At 39.6% G+C, this 22581-nt stretch overlaps 1 protein-coding gene across 1 annotated transcript in view; it reads right to left on the minus strand.

Moving 5' to 3' along the window:
• Positions 1 to 22581, minus strand: part of LOC150091328 (uncharacterized) — a 693262-nt gene that overhangs the window by 41370 nt on the left and 629311 nt on the right. The window lies entirely within an intron of this gene.

Raw genomic sequence — 22581 nt, forward strand, 5'->3', positions numbered from 1 at the left:
TTTTTATACTGTGCAGATTATTAAAACTTTTCCAAAAATCCTCCATGTTATTTTCATTGCATCCTTCATATTGTAACCTTGCAACCTCGTAACTGTGGGGACTTGGATACTGGGGACCCACTGTAGTTCAGTCCCACTGAACTTTCCATACCTTCAAATTATAATATCACTACTTCTTGAGAGAATTAGCATTAGTAGAGGCATTTGATGCAAGAAAGCAAGCTTATGCAGCATCAGCCAAAAAAAAAATAAAGTAAAATAAATAAATAAAAAATAACCACTTCCACTTCACCCCTCTGTTCGTTCGAAATACCTGTCCAGCTGAGCCTTAAACTTATTTAGGCTATCAACTTCCATGACAAGGGATGGAAGTCTGTTCCACCTACCCACCACCCGCTGGCTAAAGGCAAATTTCCGCACATCTATCCTACATCTGTCTTTCCTCAATTTGAATTTATGCCCTCTCAGGTGATTATTCTGAGCAAGAGGAAGAATCCCATCAGCATTGAGCATGCACAAACTATTCAAGGCTTTGTACACCTCTATCAGATCACCTCGCTGGTGCCTAGTCTCCAGACACTGTAATTTGCAAAACTTAAGCTTTTCTTTGTAAGAGCAACCCTTTGTTCCCTTCACTAATCTTGTTGCCCTTCTCTGTACTCGTTCCAGCAGCTCTACATCCTTCTTGAAATGAGGCCTCCAGGCCTGTATACAGTATTCTAGGTGTGGCCTGACCATTGCCTTATACAAGGGAATAATCACCTCCTTATCCCTGCTAGAAAAATTCCTATATATCATTGACAATGCACCATGAGCTACTCTTGCAGCCCGTCTGCACTGCTCAGAGAACTTCATATCTGCCTGCACAACCACCCCCAGGTCCCTTTCATTCTCTACGACTGTCAGTGTAGTACCACAGAGTTGATACGTTGCTCTGGGGTTGCTGTTTCTCATATGTAGTACTTTACATTTGTCAATGTTAAACTTCATTTGCCACCTCTTAGCCCATCTGCTCAACCTTTCCAGATCCTGTTGCAGCAGCAGCATAGTGTCAGTAGTGTCCTTGACAACCCTGCCAACCTTCATATCGTCTGCAAACTTGGACATTAAGCTTGATATACCATCATCAATATCATTTATAAATACAGAAAACAATAAAGGACCCAATACTGAACCCTGAGGGACTCCACTAATAACATTAGTCCACGATGAGCAGTGTCCACTGATTACCACTCTCTGTCTTCTCCCCCTCAACCACCCCTTTATCCATAGCAGCAATTTGCCTCCAATGCCACACTGCTCCAATTTGTGCAGCAGTCTTCCATGTGCAACAGTATCAAAAGCCTTTCTAAGATCCAAGTATATAATATCAAAGTTATTCCCTGCATCCAGTTGTTTTGTGACTGCATCATAGTATCCAATCAAATTGGTCAGGCAAGACTTCCCCTTAACAAAACCATGCTGTGTCCGAGCTATAACTGAAGTCTTGTCTAGATGATCCTGCAGTGCTTTAACCAGTGCCTCCATTAATTTTCCGGGAACAGAAGTTAAACTCACAGGTCTATAATTACTTGTGTCAGCCTTTGATCCTCCCTTGTGAATTGGGGTCACATTTGCACATCTCCAGTCCATGGGTACCTCCCCTGAGTCCAAGGAAGCTCTCATAATTATGGCTAAGGGTTTGCTTACTTCCTTTGCTGCCTCCTTTAATATAACTGGATAGATCCCATCCACCCCAGGTGCCTTTCTTGTGTTTATCTTCAACAATTTCTCCTCCACTTTACTCTCAGTTATTACAAGATTCTCTAGCTTACTGCTAGAGTTGAATACACCTCTGGCATTCCCCTCACTGAATAACTCCTCATGTGTAAATGTCGATGCAAAATATTCATTTAGTTTGTTAGCTACCTGAGCAGGGTCATCAACAGTTGACCCATCGATATCAAGTGGACCAATCTGATTCATCCCCTTCCTTCTAGAGTTTACATAAGTAAAGAACTCTTTGCTGTTTTTCTTCGCATCCCTTGCCAAGGATCTCTCATAAACTGCTTTCACCTGCCTAACCTCCTTTGTAACTTGGTTACAGATCAACTTGTATCTATCATAGACTTCTGTGTCACGTGTTAATTTGTATGTATCCCATGCATTTTTCTTCTCTGCCATATGCCTCATTAGTTCATCTGACATCCATTTAGGCCTAAACCTTGAACAATATTTCTTAGTTGGTATGTAAAGCCTAGTAGCTTCCAAGATAAGTTCTTTGAATGCTTCCCATTTTGCATTTGCTGTTGGTAACATCATCAGTTGATTCCACTGTATAGAATTTAAATACCGTCTCAGTCCATCGTAGTCGCATTTACGAAAGCAATACCCCTTCCCTTTACCCCTAATGGTAGTTACCTCTTTGAGTAACTCCCACTTCAGAACACTGTGATCACTGCCACCTAGTGGTTCATTTATCTGCAGATTCTTAATGCATGAAGAATCACTACTGATAATCAAATCAAGAGTATTACTCCCTCTAGTTGCCTCCTGAACATGCTGATATAGAAAACAATCATCCAATAAATCCACAAAAGCCTTGCTAGTGTGTGAGTGACCAGCCCCCAAATTTCAGTCAATATCTGGGAAATTAAAATCCCCCATTATAAGACTCTCTGATTTACTGGCCCACTCTATTTCTCTGTACAGTTTCTTATTATACTCATCAGAGTCATTAGTCCTATAGCACACTCCTACTCTCAATTTTGATCTCCCAATGCTTATGTCACACCAAACTGACTCGACACTGCACTGTACAGCGATGTCGACTGGCTTCACTTCCTTGGATTTTATATGTTTCTTAACTAATAGCATTACCCCTCTTCCCTTCCTATCCTGTCTATTCTTCCTGTAGACATTGTACTCCGCAAATTACAGTTCTGCATTCCTTATATCTGTGTGACACCACATCTCTGAAATCCCAACAATATCTGCCTTTGATGTTTTGAGCAATACCTCAAATTCATCAAATTTATTTACTAACCTCCAAGCATTGGTGTACACGCAAGTATACATGCACCTGCTCTTCCTCTTAGCCACCCTAACACAACCCATGTGTTTACTTGTACCCCCATGATTCCCAGCAGTCTCTGAAATATCCTGCATCTTATTTTCCAGGCTGCTGCTCATTCCAATAGAAGCAGTGCAAGAATCACTTTCTCCTCTGCCAGTGGCTACTGTTAATCTATTAGTCCTTGTATCCCCCCCAATTCAGCAGTTTTCCGACCCACCTAACACTGCCTCGATAGCACAAGCAAACATTCTTGCACCCTTTCTATTTAAGTGTATCCCATCCCTGTAGAAGCAGTCTCTCCTGTTAACAAGTACAGACCAGGCTGAAAAAAATTCTACCCCTTGAGCCCTGCACAATCTTTCCAGGGCCAAACTGATCGACAGGGCTCTCATCATATACTCCCTATCCTATCGTGTCTGGGCAGAATTGCAGACACTTTCAAATTCAACCCTAATTCACGGCTTTTTTTCATCAGTGACCTGTACTTGTTAAGTAATTCACAAGCATGATAACTATTGCATGATAGCATGATAACTATTGCATGATAGCATGATAACTATTGCATATTGCATTAATAGCATGATAACTATTGATTGTGCAATAAAAACTTTCTACAGTATGAATATGTGAGGTTAAAAGTCATAATTATATTTTAATGGCATCACCTCTCATTCATTTCATATTCTAGAGAATTATAATCAGCATAAAAAGTTAGAAAAAGTCAGAAAATCAGCATAAAAAAAAACTTTCAGAGAAGGTCATTCACTCATTCATGGTTATTTCATTGTTAATCGATATATATTACATTATGCATAATATGAAACCAAAACTTCAATTGCGTATACTGTAATTTTCAGGAAATACATAAGGAGGAAGAATGTTAAAAGAAATCTTCAAATAGCTGGGGTTGGGAAAATTCATATTCCGATCGACCGACAGGAAATCACCAAGAAAGAGAAGAATGATGATATCCAGTGGATGTTCAAGAAGATCAAGCTGTTTATGCAAGCAAGGTTTCTCGAACTGGAAGGTGGAATGTAATGTTATATAATCAGCAAAACTATGGATAGGACTGCCAGTTAATGATAGAAGTCATTAATACATAAGAGAAAAAGAATGGGAAAAACAGTTGGCAATCCATAATATGGGAGCTTGTTTAGAAAACCTTCATGCCAAATACAATCAAAGGCCTTAAAAATTTAAAGAGCAACTGCTTTTTGTTTCTCCAAACTTTTCTACAAAATTTGTCCATAGGCGAGTAACATAAGTATGGGCAATCATTAATCAGATGGAAGGTTTAAAGATGGCTTAGGAGTGGTGGCTAATGAATTTCTCCATTACTTTGATAGAGAAGAGTAGAGGTAAGTGTAATGGGATGATAATTCAATAGGATTTGTCATCCTTTTTTAGGCACTGGCTGAATAAGAGCAAATTTCCAACTGGAAGGAAAAACACTAGTGGAATAAGGAAGTGTAATAAGGTGACACAGAACAGGAGCAAGCTCAGTGTGTCACACTTGTTTTCAAAACCTCCAGTAGTGGAGGTTTTGAAAACAAGTGGAGAAATGCCATCAGGACCTAAAGCTTTCTTGGCATCAAGATTGGTCAAAATTCTTCTGACAACCTTTTGACAGAAGACCATAGGGGGCATTCAGCAGAGTGTATCAGTTATTATAGCAACTAGCTTACCAAAACTGTCAATTGAAGAATTAGAGTAAAAGTAGGATGTTAGTAAGTCAGGTTTATATCTAGCTGAGGAGGCAATAGAACCACTAGGTTTTATGAGGTGGGAGTATAGATGGATAAAAGTTGCAGAGCCAATAGCCATAGCAAGTGGCCAAAAAGCTTGATTACCATGTGGACAAGAAGCAAGTTTCCCACTCTTCACCTGTTCAAAGTCAAGTTTGGATTGATTAATAATTGCTTTACAATTGTTGTGAGCTTTAGCATATGCAGAAAATGTACCCTGATATTTGGATGCAAACCAATTGCAATATGCAACATTTTTAACTTGAACAGCCTTAGCACATTTATGGGAAAACTAAAGTTTAGATAAGGGATGAGATTCTAAGGTTGAATGAATTCACTGACATGACCTGAACAAACATTGGCATCAAAATATTTAAAACATTAATCCAACCAATGTAAAGAAGAAAAGAAATCTCACGGATAATTCCATTTAGAATTCTTGTAATACCAAACAATGTGAGGCTGAAACTGGTCATAAGAGAAGGCTCCACTGGAGAAGAGACTATTGCAAAATTATAATCTGAGGTACCTAAAGGATCACTAACACTGGCCATGAAATTTGAAGAGTTGTTTGTGTGAAAAAGAATTGCAAAAATATGGAAATTTCAACCAGTTGTATCCATGTAACTAGAAAACCAAAACCAGATGGAGTTGTGAACGTTAAAATCATGAAGAGAAATTACTCTACTGTTAAGAAACTCAACATAGTGAAATCAAGTTTAAAGAAAGTAACTCAAAGAGTCCCAAGTGATTAGTGGAGTTGGGACAAAGGTAGAGGCAACAGATGAATTTGCCAGAATGGAGCATATAGATTTTAAGTCAGAGGAGACCATAAAGAAAAGATTCCAAATTATAAACTCCATTGTCAGAGAGTTTATAATTTGGAATCTTTTTTGAGTTAATAATATGCACAAGTACCACCTTTGAAATGAATAGTTAGGGCAACCAATAATTAAGACTGTTAATGGCAGATGGAAGTTTGTAGGCACCTTCGTAGCCAGGTGGGAAGGAGCAGCAGTGCGTAGCACACGCTTCTTGATTAGACCGGGGTTCGAACCCGTCACCACCAAATACGGAAGATGCGGAAAGGTCAGGGAATGACCACCGCATATCCCGGAGCAATATGGCATTAGTTGCTAATGCTCCTAAAAACCAAAATAACAACAACAATAGAAGTTTGTTCCAACAATTAACCACCTGCTGGCTAAACAAAAATTTCTGCACATCTATATCTGTCTTTCCTCAATTTGAATTTATGCCCCCTTAGGTTCGTAATCTGAACAAGTGGAAGAATCCCATCATAATTCAGCATGCTCCACCCATTCAAGGCCTTATACACCTCAATCAGATCACCTCGCAGGTGCCTAGTCTCCAGCCACTGCAATTTTGCAGAACTTAAGCCTCTATTGGTAAGAGGATCCCTTCATTCCCCACACCAATCTTGTTGCCCTTCTCTGTACACGCTCAAGCAAATCTACATCCTTCATAAAATGAGGCCTCCAGACCTGTACGCAGTACTCAAGGCATGGCCTTATACAGAGGGACAATCACCTCCTTTTCCCTACTAGCAAAATTCCTGTATATCATTGACAAAACTCCATGACCTGCCCTGGCAGCCTGTCTACATTGATCAGAAAACTTCATATCTGACTGCACAATTACTCCCAGATCTTTTTCATTTCTACCACCTTAAGTGTATTACCACAGTTGGTACATTTCTCTGGGGTTACTTCTACCCATATGCAGTACTTTGCATTTGTCAATGTTAAACTTCAGTTGCCACTTCTCAGCCCATTTGCCCCAATTTTCTAGATTCTGTTGCAGTAGCACACTGCCATTACTGTTATTAACAACCCTGCCAACCTTTGTATCATCTGCAAACTTCGACACTAAGCCTGATATACCTTCATCAATATCATTGATAAATATACAAAACAACAGTGGACTCAACACCGAACCCTGTGGGACTCTACTAATAATGTTAGTCCATGAAGTTAGCGTCACCCTCTGTCTTCTCCCAGTCAACCATCCTTTTATCCATTGTAGCAACTTGCCTTTAATACCATTCTGCTCCAATTTGTACAGTAGTCTTCCATGCGCAACAGTGTCAAAAGCTTTCCTGAAATCCAAGTATATGATACCAAAATTATTTTTTGCATCCAGTTCCTTTGTAACCACATCATAATATCCAATCAAATTTGTCAGACAAGACTTTCCCTTAACAAACCCATGCTGTGTGTGAATTATTGCTGCAGTCTTGTCTAGATAATCCTGCAATGCATCTTTAACCAGAAGTTAAACTAACTGGTCTGTAATTATTCATGTCACCCTTCGATCCCTCTTTGTGAATTGGGGATACATTTGCACTTCTCCAGTCCATGGGGACCTCCCTTGAGTCCAAGGATGCTCTCATAATTATGGCTAAGGGTTTTCTTACATCCTTTGCTGCCTCCACTGGATAAATCCCATCCAACCCAGGTGCCTTTCTTATGTTTAACTTCAACAATTTCTCCTTCACTTTGCTCTCAGTTATTACAAAATCATTAAGTACCCTGCTACAATTTAATAACCTTCTGGCATTTTCAAACCTTAATAACTCCTCATGTGTGAATGTAGATGCAAAATACTCGTTCAGTTTGTTTGCTATCTGAGAAGCATCATCAACAGTTGAACCATCGATATTAAGTGGACCAATCAGATTTATCCCCTTCCTTTTAGAGTTTATATAAGTAAAGAAATCCTTGCTGTTTTTCTTAGCATTCTTTGCCAAAGATTTCTCATAATTTGCCTTTGCCTGCCTAACCTCCTTTGTGATTTGAGTACAGACTAGCTTATATCTGCCATAGGCTTCTGTGTCACCTGATAATTTATATGCATCCCATGCATTTTTCTTGCCACGAGTCTCATTAGTTCATTTGACAACCATTTAAGCCTAAACCCTGAACAATATTTCTTAATAGGTATGAAACTTTTAGTAGCTTCCACAATTAATTCTTTGAATGCTTCCCACTTAGAATTTGCTATTGGTAACATCATCAGTTGATCCCACTGTACAGAATTTAAAAACAGTCTGAGACCACTGTAGTCACCGTGACGGAAGCAAAAATCCTTTCCTTTATCCCTGATGGTAATTTATATCTTTAAGTAAATCCCACATCAGTACACTGTGATCAATGCCACCCAGTGGTTCCTTTATCTGCAAATTGTTAATAGATGGATGATCACTGCTGACAACCAGATCAAGAGTATTATCCTCTCTGGTTGCCTCTCGAACATGCTGCTGCTGCTGCAGAAAACAATCATCCAATAAATCCACAAAAGTCTTACTAGTGCAAGTGACCAACCACAAGTTCCTGTCAATATCTGGGAAGTTAAAATCCCCCATTTTAAGACATTCTGATTTACTAGCCCAATCTATTTCTCTGTACAATTGTTCATTGTACTGATTCGAGTCATTAGGCCTATAACACACTCCTACTCTTATTTTTGCTTCAGCAGTGCTTATGTCACACCCAACTGACTCAATAGTGCACTGTTGAGCTATATCAACTGGATGCACTTCTTTTATGTTTTTCTTAATTAACAGTATAACACCTCCATTCCTACCCTGTCTATCCTTTCCAATTTCCAATATATCTATTAATGTCTAAAATCTAAAATAATATTAATATCTAAAATGTCTATCCTATCATTTCCAATATATATTGGAATTTGATGGAATTCATCAAATTACAATTCTGCATTCCTAATATCTGTGTGACACCACGCTTCTGATATCCCAACAATATCTGTCTTTGAGGTCTTGACCAACACTTCAAATTTATTTACTATACTTCTAGCACTGGTACACATGCGCCTGTTCTTATTCTTAGTTACCCAAACACATCCTATATACCCACCTGTTTCACAATGACTGCCATTAGTCCCTGAAACCCCCACCCCTCGCTCCAGGTCGCTGCTGTTGTTGTATTTGAGGTTTTTGGCACAAGGGCCTCTTGGACCATATTGCACCTGTTCATGGTTTGGGTATCACTGATTTCACATTATGATTAGATGCTATTATATAAATTTATGTGTTTTAAAAACAGATCCTCAAAATTTGCGTTTTAAATACTTGAATACTATTAATACTATTATATAAATTTATGCGTTTTAAAAATAGATCCTCAAAATTTGCTTCATTACCAAGAATATGTGATAAGGTTAAGGGTTCCTGCAAATTGGAGAGGGAGCTGAAGCTCCCTCTCCAACTTGCAGGAGAAGTCTCTCCCAAAAGCAAATGCAGATGAATTGGATGTGAATGACTGATGCGAAGCCTTGCCAGAATTACTTCCTGTCGCCTGTTTCTTCTAAAACTAGATATCCACAGTTGAGGCTCTTTTTTTTATCTGGAACAGTTTATTATTGGTTTGAGATTGCCAGAGGTGAGACCATTGTTTCCAACATGTTTTTTTAATAATGGATTTGTAATCTGTGTATGGAACTTTCAGTTGACTGTAAGATCCAGAGTCGGGATGTTTAGCAGCCTCATCTGCACGATCATTACCTTGGATGCCAACATGACCAGAAGGTAACCTTGCTCTTTAAGAACGGGATGAGAGGGAGGAAAGGTAGAGTGAAAGGCACCGATTGCACTTAAAGAGTCTATATATATCAGCGATTGTTTGATATGATATTTGTTTATGTTATCTAGAGCCAGTTTTATTGCATATAATTCTGCAGTATAGATACTGCATTCAGTGGGAAGAGAGGCAACTGTTAAGAAAGTGGCAGAAACTGCTGCTGCACCAACAGCCGTATCTGTTTTGGAGCCGTTGGTATAGATATGAACTTTCTCTGAGTTTTCCAAAGAATGCAATTTATGTAGCTGTTGAAAGTTGGTATTTGCCAGGGAGGATTTTCCCCATCTTGAAAAGAAATTGTCACAGAGAGATATGAATTCAGTCCAGGGAGATTCAGGAGTAGCAAGGTCTTTGAATATATTCTTAAAGTTAATTTTCCAACTGATCACGAGTTCTTGCAGTTGAATCACTGTGGTACAGTTTTCATTAGGTTTATTGTGATATAGTAGGGTGTGTTGAGGATCAAACAGATACTGCCAGCTGAGGTGGGCTGGTGTAATTCCAATCTTTGCTGCATAATTAAACAATAATATTTTTCTCATGAGATGCAGAGGGGATTTGTTTACCTCAATATACAAGCTGTGAACCGGAGATGTTCTGAAGGCTCCAACAACTATCCTAAGGGAACTATGCTGGATGGTGTTCAGACGTAATAGAGAACTTTTCCTGGCGGAGTCGTAGACAGGTGCTCCATAATCCAAGCGCGATCTTATTAAAGCTCTATAGAGATGTAGGAGAGAGCTTCTGTCAGCACCCCAGGACATAGCAGAGACAGCTTTTAGGATATTCAGTTTTTTAAGACAAGCATTCCGGAGGTACGCCATATGGGAAGCAAAATTAAGTTTATTATCTAAATGTAACCCCAACAGACGGAAATTGTTAGTGACAGGAATCAGGCTGTTTTTTAAAAATATTTCTGGATCCAAATGTAGTTTCCGTTTTTTACAGAAATGAATAGCAATAGACTTCTTTTCTGCTAGGGAATAACCATTCTGCAATGCCCATGATTCTATTCAAGCTATAGCAATTTGAAGTTGCCTTTTGATGGTGTTCATAGTCTGGGATTGAGTAGAGATAATGAGGTCATCGGCAAACATGTACGATTGTACTGTATTTGGTACATCCCTTGTCGTGTTGGTGATTCTTATTGCAAATAATGTTGGACCGAGAATGGAACCTTTTGGTGCATAACGTTGGACCGAGAATGGAACCTTGTTCAAATATTTTGGATAAATTATTCATGTATCTGACTTGAAAAGTTCTATGGCATAGGAAGCTTTGTATAAATTGGGGTAGATGACCTCTCAAGCCAAAAGAATGAAGAATTTGAAGAACACCATATCGCCAGGTGGTATCGAAGGCTTTCTCAATATCTAGATTAATCATGACCAGATGCTGTCCCCTTATGAAGGCATTACGTATATTTGCCTCTGCTTTTATCATTACGTCTAAGGTGGAACATTTTTTTCGAAACCCGTAGTGATTACTATTTAGCAAGTTGTTAGTTTCCAGAAACCATATTAACCGCCTTGTGAACCATTTTGTCCAGGACTTTGCCTAAACAACTGGTCAGTGAAATTAGCCTATAGTTATGTGGAAAGGTATGATCCTTTCTGGGCTTTGGGAAGGCTAGAACTAGTGAGTGACACCAGGAGATTGGGTAAGCATTTTCTAAGAATATTCGGTTGTAATAGTTTAACAATGATCTTTTTGCTCTGTTGTTCAGTTGTTTTAACATTATATAGTAGATCCCATCTGGACTAGCAGTGCTATTTGATGTTTTATTGAGCACTCCAAAAAGTTCTGTTAATGTGAATGGCTGGTTATATGGATGCGAAACTCTTGTGGAAAAATTAATCTTATGCTGCTCTGCAGTTTTTTTTAATTCGCTGAAAGGTTGGTTTGTAGGAGGCTATTGCTGATATACTGGCGAATGATTCCGCTAAGGCATTTGCTATTTCTCCTGGGGATGACAACTCTTACCCTTCCCAGTTTGGTATTGTAGCTGGGAACTGAACGTATTTGCCATTAAGCGTTTGTATTTTCCTCCAGATAATTCTGCTGTCTGTATCCTTGTTTATGCTCGAGGAAAAGCTAATCCAGGCATCTTTCTTTGCTTTTCGTCTTATTTGGCGGAACTTGGCTTTCAGTCTTTTGAAGTTAATTAGATTGGTAGTTGTGTGGAATTTACGAAATAAATTCCAAGCTCTATTTTTTGTACTGTTTGGCGTGTGTGCAATCTTGATTCCCCAGTAATTACTATGTTTCCATTTCCCCGGGAAAGATTTTGGTATTGCAGAGGTAGCAGCTTGTAATATTTGATTAGTTACATGTTCTGTGACATTGTCTATGCTATAATAATTAATGATAAACACCAGCCAAGAAATTGAACTGAAAATTTACTATAAAATAAAATAATATACAGTGAAATGTGATGAAAATAAAAACATTGATTAAATTATAGTTACAATATAATTAAAAGCAATAAAATATTCTAAAATAAACTGGGTTAAAAGCGATAAAACAATGAAACCTGGAGCTTTTGGAGAACTGCCGTCTCCTTCTTCAACAGCATACTACTAGTGCTAAGACACATCCTTAAGTAGCAGGTCCATGGCACTCATGCACGTGATCATCAGACACATGATCTACATTCTCCATGCGCGTATCGGAAACGGAAGTGGCTCGGGAGCGTGTCAAACAGAAATGGTCATCCCTTCTGAGGACAACTGCCTCAAACAGGGGGTGTAAACGGATCCCCCTGTCCCTGTTAATAGTATTGTGACTGGATGAACCGATTCACAAGCTCTCGAGCCACTTGCGCTCCCAAAATCCATGGGCGCGGTCAGTAATGACCGCGTCTTCAGGGGAGATCCGATGCTGCTTTTCCCAGAAATGCTCTGCCACAGCAGACCTCGCATAGTTAGCAGTCTTGATAGCGGTCGTGTGTTCCCCCAGACGGTCCTTTAAACGCCGCCTCGTTTCTCCCACATAACACTCCTCACAATCCGGGCACTTAATCTCGTAGACCACATTGCTAGTATGGTCCTGGGCTACATGATCTTTAACTTGGGATATCACTGTGTGCAACCTCCGACCCGGAAGTTGCACACAGCGAGTCTGGCACTCCCGCAATGCCCGTACAATACGTTCTGAAAGGCCCGGATAGGCCGATCTTACACAATGCACCCCATGTTCAATGGGGATATATGTGAACAAGGATACCATGTCAAACGAAATCATGAGTTCGTCATGGAACGGGATGATTGCTTTAGTGCTAGATCTTCACTAAGCATTGATGATATTTGTAAAGGTGTTGAATTTTGCCTCGCAAGCACTACCATGGTGTTTCAAAAAGTTATGTATAAGCAGGTCCATGGCACGGCCATGGGTTCCCCCATCAGTGCCATTGTGGCCAATTTGGCAATGGAGGAACTGGAAACTAGGGTTTTCCATCAGTTGAATTTCCCCATGCGTGAGTGGAGGAGATATGTGGATGATACCTTCACTATTTTAAAAAAGGTAAAGGAAGATGAGGTGCTCAATTTACTCAAAAGCTTTTCCACGTTTATACAATTTACCTCGGAGGTGGAAGAAGCTGGGTCCCTCCCGTTTCTGGATGTCTTGGTGAGCAGAGATGGATCTAGATTAAAAACAACGATCTATAGAAAGCCTATGTGCCGTGGCCAATTTGTTCATTATAGCTCAGCACAGGCTTGTCATCATAAGAACAGTGTAGCCAGGGCATTGTTGAATAGGGTGGGGACCCACTGTAGTACCCCTGAAGAAAAGGAAATAGAAATTTGCAAAGTCACGGCAGACCTCAGGAAATGTGGATACCCCCAGAGGGTCTTGGACAAATATATTCATAGGGCTGAGTCCAATCGTAGGGAGTCGCCTGCCCCTGTGGCTACGGGCATTGCGGGAATGCCAGACTCGCTGCGTGCAACTTCCGGGTCGGAGGTTGCACACAGTGATATCCAAAATTAAAGATCCTGTAGCCCAGGACCATATTAGCAATGTGGTCTACAAGATTATGTGCCCGGATTGTGAGGAGTGTTATGTGGGGGAAATGGGGCGATGTTTAAAGGACCGTCTGGGGGAACACATGACCGCTATCAAGACTGCTAACTATGCGAGGTCTGCTGTGGCAGAGCATTTCTGGGAAAGGCAGCATCGGATCTCCCCTGAAGACACGGTCATTACTGACCGCACCCATGGATTTTGGGAACGCAAGTGGCTCGAGAGCTTGTGAATCGGTTCATCCAGTCACAATACTATTAACAGGGACGGGGGATCCGTTTACACCCCCTGTTTGAGGCAGTTGTCCTCAGAAGGGATGACCGTTTCTGTTTGACACGCTCCCGAGCCACTTCCGTTTCCGATACGTGCATGGAGAATGTAGATCATGAGTCTGATGATCATGTGCATAAGTGCCATGGACCTGCTACTTAAGGATGTGTCTTAGCACTAGTAGTATGCTGTTGAAAAGGAGACGGCAGTTCTCCGAAAGTTCCAGGTTTCATTGTTTTATCGCTTTTAACCCAGTTTATTTTAGAATATTTTATTGCTTTTAATTATATTATAACTATAATTTAATCAGTGTTTTTATTTTCATCACATTTCACTGTATATTATTTTATTTTATAGTAAATTTTCAGTTCAATTTCTTGGCTGGTGTTTATCATTAATTATTATAGTATGGAAATTCCCAGCCCCATAGGCCTGTTTGAAGACATTGTCTATGGTTTGAGATTGGATTATTTTATTGTCTAGCTGCACACGAGATGCATATTCATACCAGTGTGCCCTACAAAATTTTCAAGTGGAGCAACGTAGTGAAGGAGAGTTTACCTGTGTTTGCAGCTTGCAGAGAATCGGAAGGTGATCACTTTGGTGGATTTTCAAGAACAGACCACTCCATAATACTATATACGGAGGGAGAACAGATTGATAGATCTATTGCGCTCATGGATCCTGTCGAAAAATGAATATAGGTAGGTTGACAAGTGTTCAAAATGGTAAGTTGATAAGAGTCCAGAAGGGATTCTATTAACTTGCCTCTCTTGTCAATTGTTGGAGATTCCCACATTGGATGATGAGCATTAAAGTCTCCAAGTAAGCAGAAAGGAAACGGTAGCTGTTCTATTAATTTTCTAGTTCTTCTGAAGAAAATGAGAAATTAGGAGGAATATATATATAGATGCTATTGTAAGAGTGATGCCAATTTCAATGCGCACTGCCACTACTTCAAAAGGAGTCTGAAGAGCAATATGTTTGGATGGTACGTTGTTTCTTATAAGAACCACCACTCCTCCACGGGCTGGCGAGTTGATATTTCTATCTCTTCTAAAGATAGAGTAATCTTTTATAGTAGGACACACTTGTAAATTTAAATAAGTTTCCTGTAGGGATATGCCTGCTGGATCATAACGGTGGATGAGATCACATATATCATCTTTTATACTGCGAAACCCTCTACAATTCCATTGAAGAATTCTTTCCATTAAGCGGTTTTGCTGGTTGTTTTTGTTTCTGACTGCTTTTTAGTTGTGACTTGTTTGCATCGATCCGATTTTCCTTTGTCTTTCTTTGGAAAGTAGGGACGTGTTACGTCCATCTCATCAGTTGCATGAAGTTCTAATATGGCATCTTCTGAGTCATTGTGCTAGTCAATATCCATTCTTATTGAATTTGGTGGCTTCAGTACCATGGTTTCTGTCACTTTTTGTTTTGCTGTTGGGTTTACATTAGCTGGAATGGTAATTGGGGTATTACAGGCTTGTTCAGTTTTTTGTTGCGAAGGGCACTGTTTGGGGGCAGAGAGCATGGAGCGTGCCCAATTAGCGATGGATATATTTGGGGGAACGGCAACATCTGTTTGTGTACCTATTGACTGAAATTGTTTAGCAGCCGTTGCATATGTGTGTTTTGGATCTGTTTTTAGTATTTGCCTTCTTGCCTCTGAATATGTCACTTTATTCTCAACTTTATATTTCTGGATTTTTTTTCCTTGCTTCCAAAGTTTGCAACTTTTGGAAAAAGCTGAGTGATCACCCTTACAGTTTGGGCAAAGAGAAGTCGTAGCAGTGCATTCACAGTTTGATTGTGCTCCTTCGATCCACAAATTGGACATACTGACTCACCTTGACATACAGTTTGGGAGTGTCCGTATTTTTGGCACTTGTAGCACCTGATTGGGTTTGGGATGTAAGGATGGACACGGCAATGGAGATAGCCTGCTTTAACAGATGATGGTAGGATGGGAGAGCTGAAAGTGAGAATTATGCTCCCAGTGGGAACAAGAACACCATCTTTCCGAGCCATAATTCTCCTTGCTTGTATGACTTTTTGTTTACGTAGCTCTTGAACTATCTCCTCCTCTGATGCAGTTAACAAGTCCCATTCCGTGATTACTCCCTTCGAGGAGTTTTGGGTGGCATGGGGAGTAACTTTTATTGGTTGTCCGCCAAAAGTAGTCATATTTAATAATTTTTCGGAATGCTGGGATTTCATGGTCTCTACCAGAAGATCCCCAGACTGGAGCTGCTTTACTATTTTTATTGAACCTGCAGTAGACATGATGCATTTTTGGACAAGGAATGGGGATAATTTACTCAGAGGCAGCTCTGATAGAGAGTGCAGTATGCTGGTATTTCCTCTTGTGGGGTTGTTTTCAACCTCTTTGGTTGAGAATAGTCATTTTTGGTGTCTTTTCCTAGTCTTGAGATCGATGGCTCTAAAGGTGGAAAAGAAGATTTTTTTTCCATCTCTGCTCCTTTCAGCCCCAGGAGAGTGGATTTCTTCTCCCAGGTTACCGGCCCCGCCATGGGGAGGCAAGAGCAGTGCCGCTAGAGTGACCAAGCGGTGTAAAGGTTAGTAAGTTAGTGTAATGGAAAAAAAGAAAGGCGGTTTTCCTTCCTGTAACTTAGTTACAATTCGTAATACTAGGTTAACAATTAATTAATGGGAACATAAGAAAGCTTTTACAAATGAATATAACTGTAGCTTTGATAAAAAAGCTCTAGAAATCACTCAGGGAATCGCTTGATCATATAGCGCTTGGCACCATATGAGTGTGGAAGACCTTGTACGTCAAAAAATGGACAAAAATGTGACCAAAGTGAGGGGTCTCGTGTTTGACAGTCAGAATGATCGGTAGTGAGTTGAATTTGAATCACCAAACTGTTCATGACATTTTGACCAAGGAATTGGGCATGTGGAAAATTTGTGCAAAGCTGGTTCCAAAGGGGGCTTAGAGGGGAACAGGTATCCTGTGTGTTATCAGACACTCAGCCTAAAACACTGATGGATCCAATATCTCTCTATTACAGAAGATTTAGGAGAAGTCCGGTTGGCCTGCCTCCCTAAAATCCACTCATGCACACCTTCTCGATGGTAAGCCCTGTTACGTCACTTAGGTGGCAACGAATGTGTAGAGTGGTTCTCTTCAAGACGCCTGGTCAGCGTGAAGAGGAAAAGACCAAACCCTTCAGCATATGACAGCACAACAAAACAAATGTCCCTCAGTCCCCAGCAGCTTTCACTCTCCCTCTTACGGCAGCGAGAGGATCAGAGTGGAAGCAGAGGGTGCTAAGAATCTCTGGGTATGACGAGGCTGCCATGCACGGAAACTGAACTTGGCCTGTTATAACGTAAGAACACTCATCGAGGCTGCCATGCACGGAAACTGAACTTGGCCTGTTATAACGTAAGAACACTCATCGGTGAAGACAGGATATTAAAGCTGGAAAAGGAATTAGAAAATGTGAATTGGAATATCATCGGTTTGGCTGAAACAAGAAGAAGAAATGAATCACTTATAAGTTTATCAAGTGGAAATCTGCTGTACACCAATGGAAACAGTGAAAGGAGTGAAGGTGGAGTTGGGTTTCTGGTCCATAAAGATTTTAAAAACAACATTTTGGAATTCAAAAGTACATCACCAAGAGTGTCAAGACTAATACTCAAGATTTCTAAGAGATACAAGCTAAAGATTATAATGATTTATGCACCAACATCGAGCCATGATGATGAAGAGGTTGAAGAAATGTACATCGAAATTGAGTCTTCTAGATGAGCAGAAGACCCACTACACTATTATTATGGGAGACTTCAATGCTAAGGTTGGAAAAAGACAAAACAGTGCAGAAAGGGGAACTATAGGAAATTTTGGAATTGGTGAAAGAAATGAAAGAGGTGAAAGACTTGTGGAATTTGCAGAATCTCAAGGACTGTCAGTAATGAACACTTTTTTCAAGAAAAGGGTGAACAGAAAGTGCACATGGAAGAGTCCAAATGGATTAACTACTAATGAAATCGACTTCATCCTCACTAACAGAAGATATATTGTGAATGATGTTACCTTCCTGAATAAGGTAAATGTTGGAAGTGATCACAGAATGGTAAGATGTACACTTGATATAGATGTAGGAAAGGAAAGGAAAAAACTGACTCAAGTAAATAATACAAAGGTCTTTGAGATAACAGAAGAGGAGAAAAGAGAAAAAGCAGTATGTACTGGAATTAAAGAACAAGTATGAGCTTCTGCAGACTGCTGAGGACCAAGATATCGACGAGGAATATTACAACTTTTTGAAAGTGATAAAGCCCAAGAAACCTATAAGGAAAAGAAATCCAAAGAAGAAAAAAATTAGTCAAGAAACACTTGTCATGATGAACCGAAGACGACAAATGAAAAGCAAGAAAAACACTGACAGGGAGAAAATTGAGTATACTGAGTTATGCAAAGCCATTAGAAAGAGACTCAGAGAGGACATAAGAAGATTTAACACAAGAAAAGTAGAACAAGCATTAAGGGAAAACAAAGGATTTAAATCAGCAGCCACGAGCAGTAATACAGAAAGACAAATGATACTGAAACTGAAGAATAGCGATGGTGTACTTATAAACAGCAGAGAAGGCATAATTCAAGCATAAATAGCAGAAGACTACTATAGAGAATTATACAAGGAGCAGGGGAATGATGCCAGCAGTGGGGAAGATGGATTGCAAAGTAGCAACACATACGACATACCCAATATTCTTCCTGATGAGGTAGAACATGCATTGAAGAAAATGAAGAATCAGAAAGCCCCGGGGGAAGATGAAGTTACTGTAGAGTTGTTAAAATTGGGAGGAAGAGACAAAACACAAAAACTGGCAAGGCTCTTCACAAAGTGCATTAGAAAAGGTGTGACACTTAAGCAGTGGAATAATACAATCATAGTTTTGCTGCATAAGAAAGGAGATAAATTAGAAATTGGAAATTATAGACCAATTAGCTTGTTATCCCACATCTACAAGTTGTTCACAAGGGTCATTACTAACAGATTAGAAAGAATCAACCGAAAGAGCAAGCTGGCTTTAGGACAGGATTCTCATCTATGGATCACCTTCACGTAATATCACAGCTAATGGAGAAAGCAAATGAATATAAAACACCATTGTGCCTGCCATTTGTGGATTATGTAAAGGCATTTGACTCCATACAGCATAAGGCAATGTTTCGGGCACTGGAAAGACAAGGCATTGATACCCCATATATTATGATTTTGAAGAAAATATATGAGAGTGCTACCTTCTTTATTAGACTAGACAAAGACAGTAGGAAATTTAAAATTGAGAAAGGAGTTCATCAAGGAGACACAATATCTCCGAAGCTGTTTACTGCTGCCCTTGAGGAAGCTTTCAGAAGATTAGACTAGACTGGTCACAGAAAGGAGTCAATGTGAACGGAGAGTACCTAAACCATTTACGATTTGCAGATGACATTGTGGTCACAAGCCATGATCCCAAAGAATTATAGGAAAATCTTAATCAGTTATGCACAGCTAGTAAGGATTTTGGACTAAAGATGAATATGGCTAAAACAAAAGTAATGATGAACAAATATGCCACAGAAAGGGAAATAATGATTGAAGGAGCAGTAATTGAAAAGGTGGAGTTATATACTTATCTGGGACAAGTTATTAGCTGTAATAATGATAAATGGCTGGAAGTCAAGAGAAGAATAAATTTTGGATGGATAGCATTCAGGAAATATAGTCACATACTGAAGAGCAATATCCCAGTTTGTCTGAAACGTAAAATAATGAACCAATGTATACTCCCCACCATGACTTATGGAAGTGAAACTTGGGCACTCACCAAAAGAATGGAAGAGAAGCTGAGAACTACACAGCGAAGAATGGAATGAATCATATTGGGAATCAGTCTGTTAGATAAGAAGAGAAACACAGGATTAGGCAGCAAACTCAAGTAAAGGACATTCTTATCAAAACTAAAGAACTAAAATGGTCTTGGGCAGGACACATAGCTCGAAGACATGATGACAGATGGACTAAGAAAATAACAGAATGGTATCCAAGAGGAGCTAGAAGAAAACCTGGAAGACAAAGGCGAAGATGGATAGATGAAATTCATGAGTTTGTGGCTAGTAAATGGATGGCCAGTGCTCAAAACAGAAGGAACTGGAAAGTTGCTGGAGAGGCCTTCATCCTGCAGTGGATTGAAAATGGCTGATGATGATGATGGTTCCAAAAAACCTCATCAAAGAACAAAAGGAAAATTGAAGGAATGTGTGCCTGGACCTTCTTGAATGCATTGAAAACGACGAAAATTTTTTAAAACATGTCATAACAGGTGATTTTTTCATACTCAAAAAAGTGGATTTTTGAGTATGATCCCGAAACCAAACGACAAAGTTCGGAGTGGTACACAAGCAAATCACCGTGCCCAAAAAAAAGCAAGAATGAGCAAATCGAAAATCAAATCCATGCAAATTTGTTTTTTTCGGCAGTCAAGGTGTTGTTCATAAGGAATTAGTGCCTCAAGGACAAACAGTTAATCCACAGTACTATCGTGAGGTCCTTGAACGACTCAGAAAAAGGGTCAATCGTGTCCAGCTGGAGATTGCAGACTCTTGGATGTTGCATCATCACATTCCCTGTCACACTGCCATTTCCATGACCGAATTTTTTACCAAAAAGTTATATTCCAGTGGTTCCACCGCCCCCATACTTGCCTGATCTGAGTCCATGTGACTTCTTCCTTTTCCCCAAGCTCAAATTCCACCTCAAAGATTGTCACAGACCAGCTGAAGGCACTTTCAGTTGAAAACTTCCAGCACTGCTACCGGGAGTGGGAGCAACATCTCCAGTGGTGTATGGCTTCCCAAGGGAACTAATTTGAAGGGGATAATGTTGATTTGTAGTTCGGTTGTTAATAAAAAATTTTATAGCACCAGTCTCATTACTTTTTAGACACACCTCGTATATTGATGTGGGATCTATGTAAAAGATATAAAAACTTTCAAAGGTAAAGAATAGGGATTTTGCTTTTGTAAAGGCAACTACAGTGGTCTTTGATAGTTTCTAAATTCCTTTTGTTGGAACAAACTGATGATGTTACCAAGTGCAAATTCTAAATGGAAGGCACTTAAGGAAATAACACAATGTTACTAAGCTTTTTATATCAACAAAGAGATATCATTCAAGGTTTAGGTCTAAATAAATATATGACTAATATCAGAAAAGAAATGTGTAGGATGATTAAATTAGCAAGTGACATGGAAACCCACAGTAAGTACAAACTAGTCTACAATCAGGTCACATACATAGGCAAGATTATGAGAAGTCCTTGGCTAAGAAAGCATAAAGAAAAGTACCAAAGAATTCTTTGCTTATGTTAACACTAGAAGGAAAGCGATGAACATCATTGGTTCACTAGACATGAATGGCATAATTATTGAAGGCCCTTTTCAGGGTGATAAAAAGCTAAACATTTTTCATTTACATTCACCTGTGAAGAACTTTTTAGATAGGAATACCAGAAGTACACAGAGTTATAACTGACAATAAATGATTTTGTAATATGTTATTTGTTATTTGGTTTTTAGGAGCATTAGCAACTAAGGCCATATTGCTCCGGGATATGCGGTGGTCATTCCGTGACCTTTTCGCATCCTCTGTATTTGGTGGTGACGGGCTTGAACCCCGGTCTAATCAAGAAGCGTGTGCTACGCACTGCTGCTCCTGCCCACCTGGCTACAGAGGCAGCCTGTATGGAGGTTATATCCAGGTTTACTAACGGTCCCACCATCGTGAAGGTGCAAGCAGATGATTTGGGTCACAGACCATCCAGACTTCGCTAAAATTGGATACACTTGACTTGAGTGTCACCTAAATATCAGTTCCATCAGCATTTTAGACTCCCAGGTAGCATGTACAGCTTGTCTGGCATATCTGAGAGAATGTCAGTGACAACCTCAAGGACCTCAAGTTTGTTAACTACCTGAGAAGGATTATCAACAGTTGAACTATCTTTATCAAGTCAACCAATCTGATTCATCCCCTTCCTTCTAGAGTTTACATAAGTAAAGAACTCTTTGCTGTTTTTCTTTGCATCCTTTGCCAAAGATTTCTCATAATCTGCCTAACCTCCTTTGTGATTTGATTACAGACCAGCTTATATCTTCCATAGGCTTCTGTGTCACCTTTTAATTTATATACCCCAGAGGCTTACATCTGGTGAGTATGGCACACCCAGGGTCCTGAGCTGGATATCATTATTCTTCTTTTTCTTTGTGATTCCTTTCTACTTCTGACACTCTCTCTCTCTCTCTCTCTCTCTCTCTCAGGGTAACTCAGGAATTTTTTTTTGGCTGGTGCAACATAAGCCTCAGTCTGCCTTGCACCATATTACTAATAATAATAATGTATAATAATAATGATAATAATAATAATAAATATAATGTCTTCTCTGCCACAAAATGTGGCAGAGAAGACAAGATTACATTCAAAAGCTGTGTTGTGTATAGCTTTGTTCATTGACTTCGAAGGCACTTTTGACTTACTATGGTGGGAAAGCGAACACAGTGCTGCACCAGTGCTTGGTCAAAGATCACGAGGACACTCAAAATAGCTTATGCCGACGATCTGGTTATTGGAGTGGAAGGACGGTCAAGGAGGTTAATTGAAGAGTGAATCCAACCCATACTGGACGATCTATTGGCTTGGACACAAGTGAATAAACTAAAAATCTCTACCAGCAAGACAAATTTTATGATTTTCCGAACTCATTTGGCATACAGTAGACCTCCAAAAGTTTTAATAAACAATTCTCAAATTCCCTATGTCTCAAGCAACAAATATTT

This window comes from Mastigoproctus giganteus, chromosome 1 (assembly GCF_048544385.1).
Source record: "Mastigoproctus giganteus isolate SK-2022 chromosome 1, ASM4854438v1, whole genome shotgun sequence".
In the NCBI taxonomy this organism is placed as follows: domain Eukaryota; kingdom Metazoa; phylum Arthropoda; class Arachnida; order Uropygi; family Thelyphonidae; genus Mastigoproctus; species Mastigoproctus giganteus.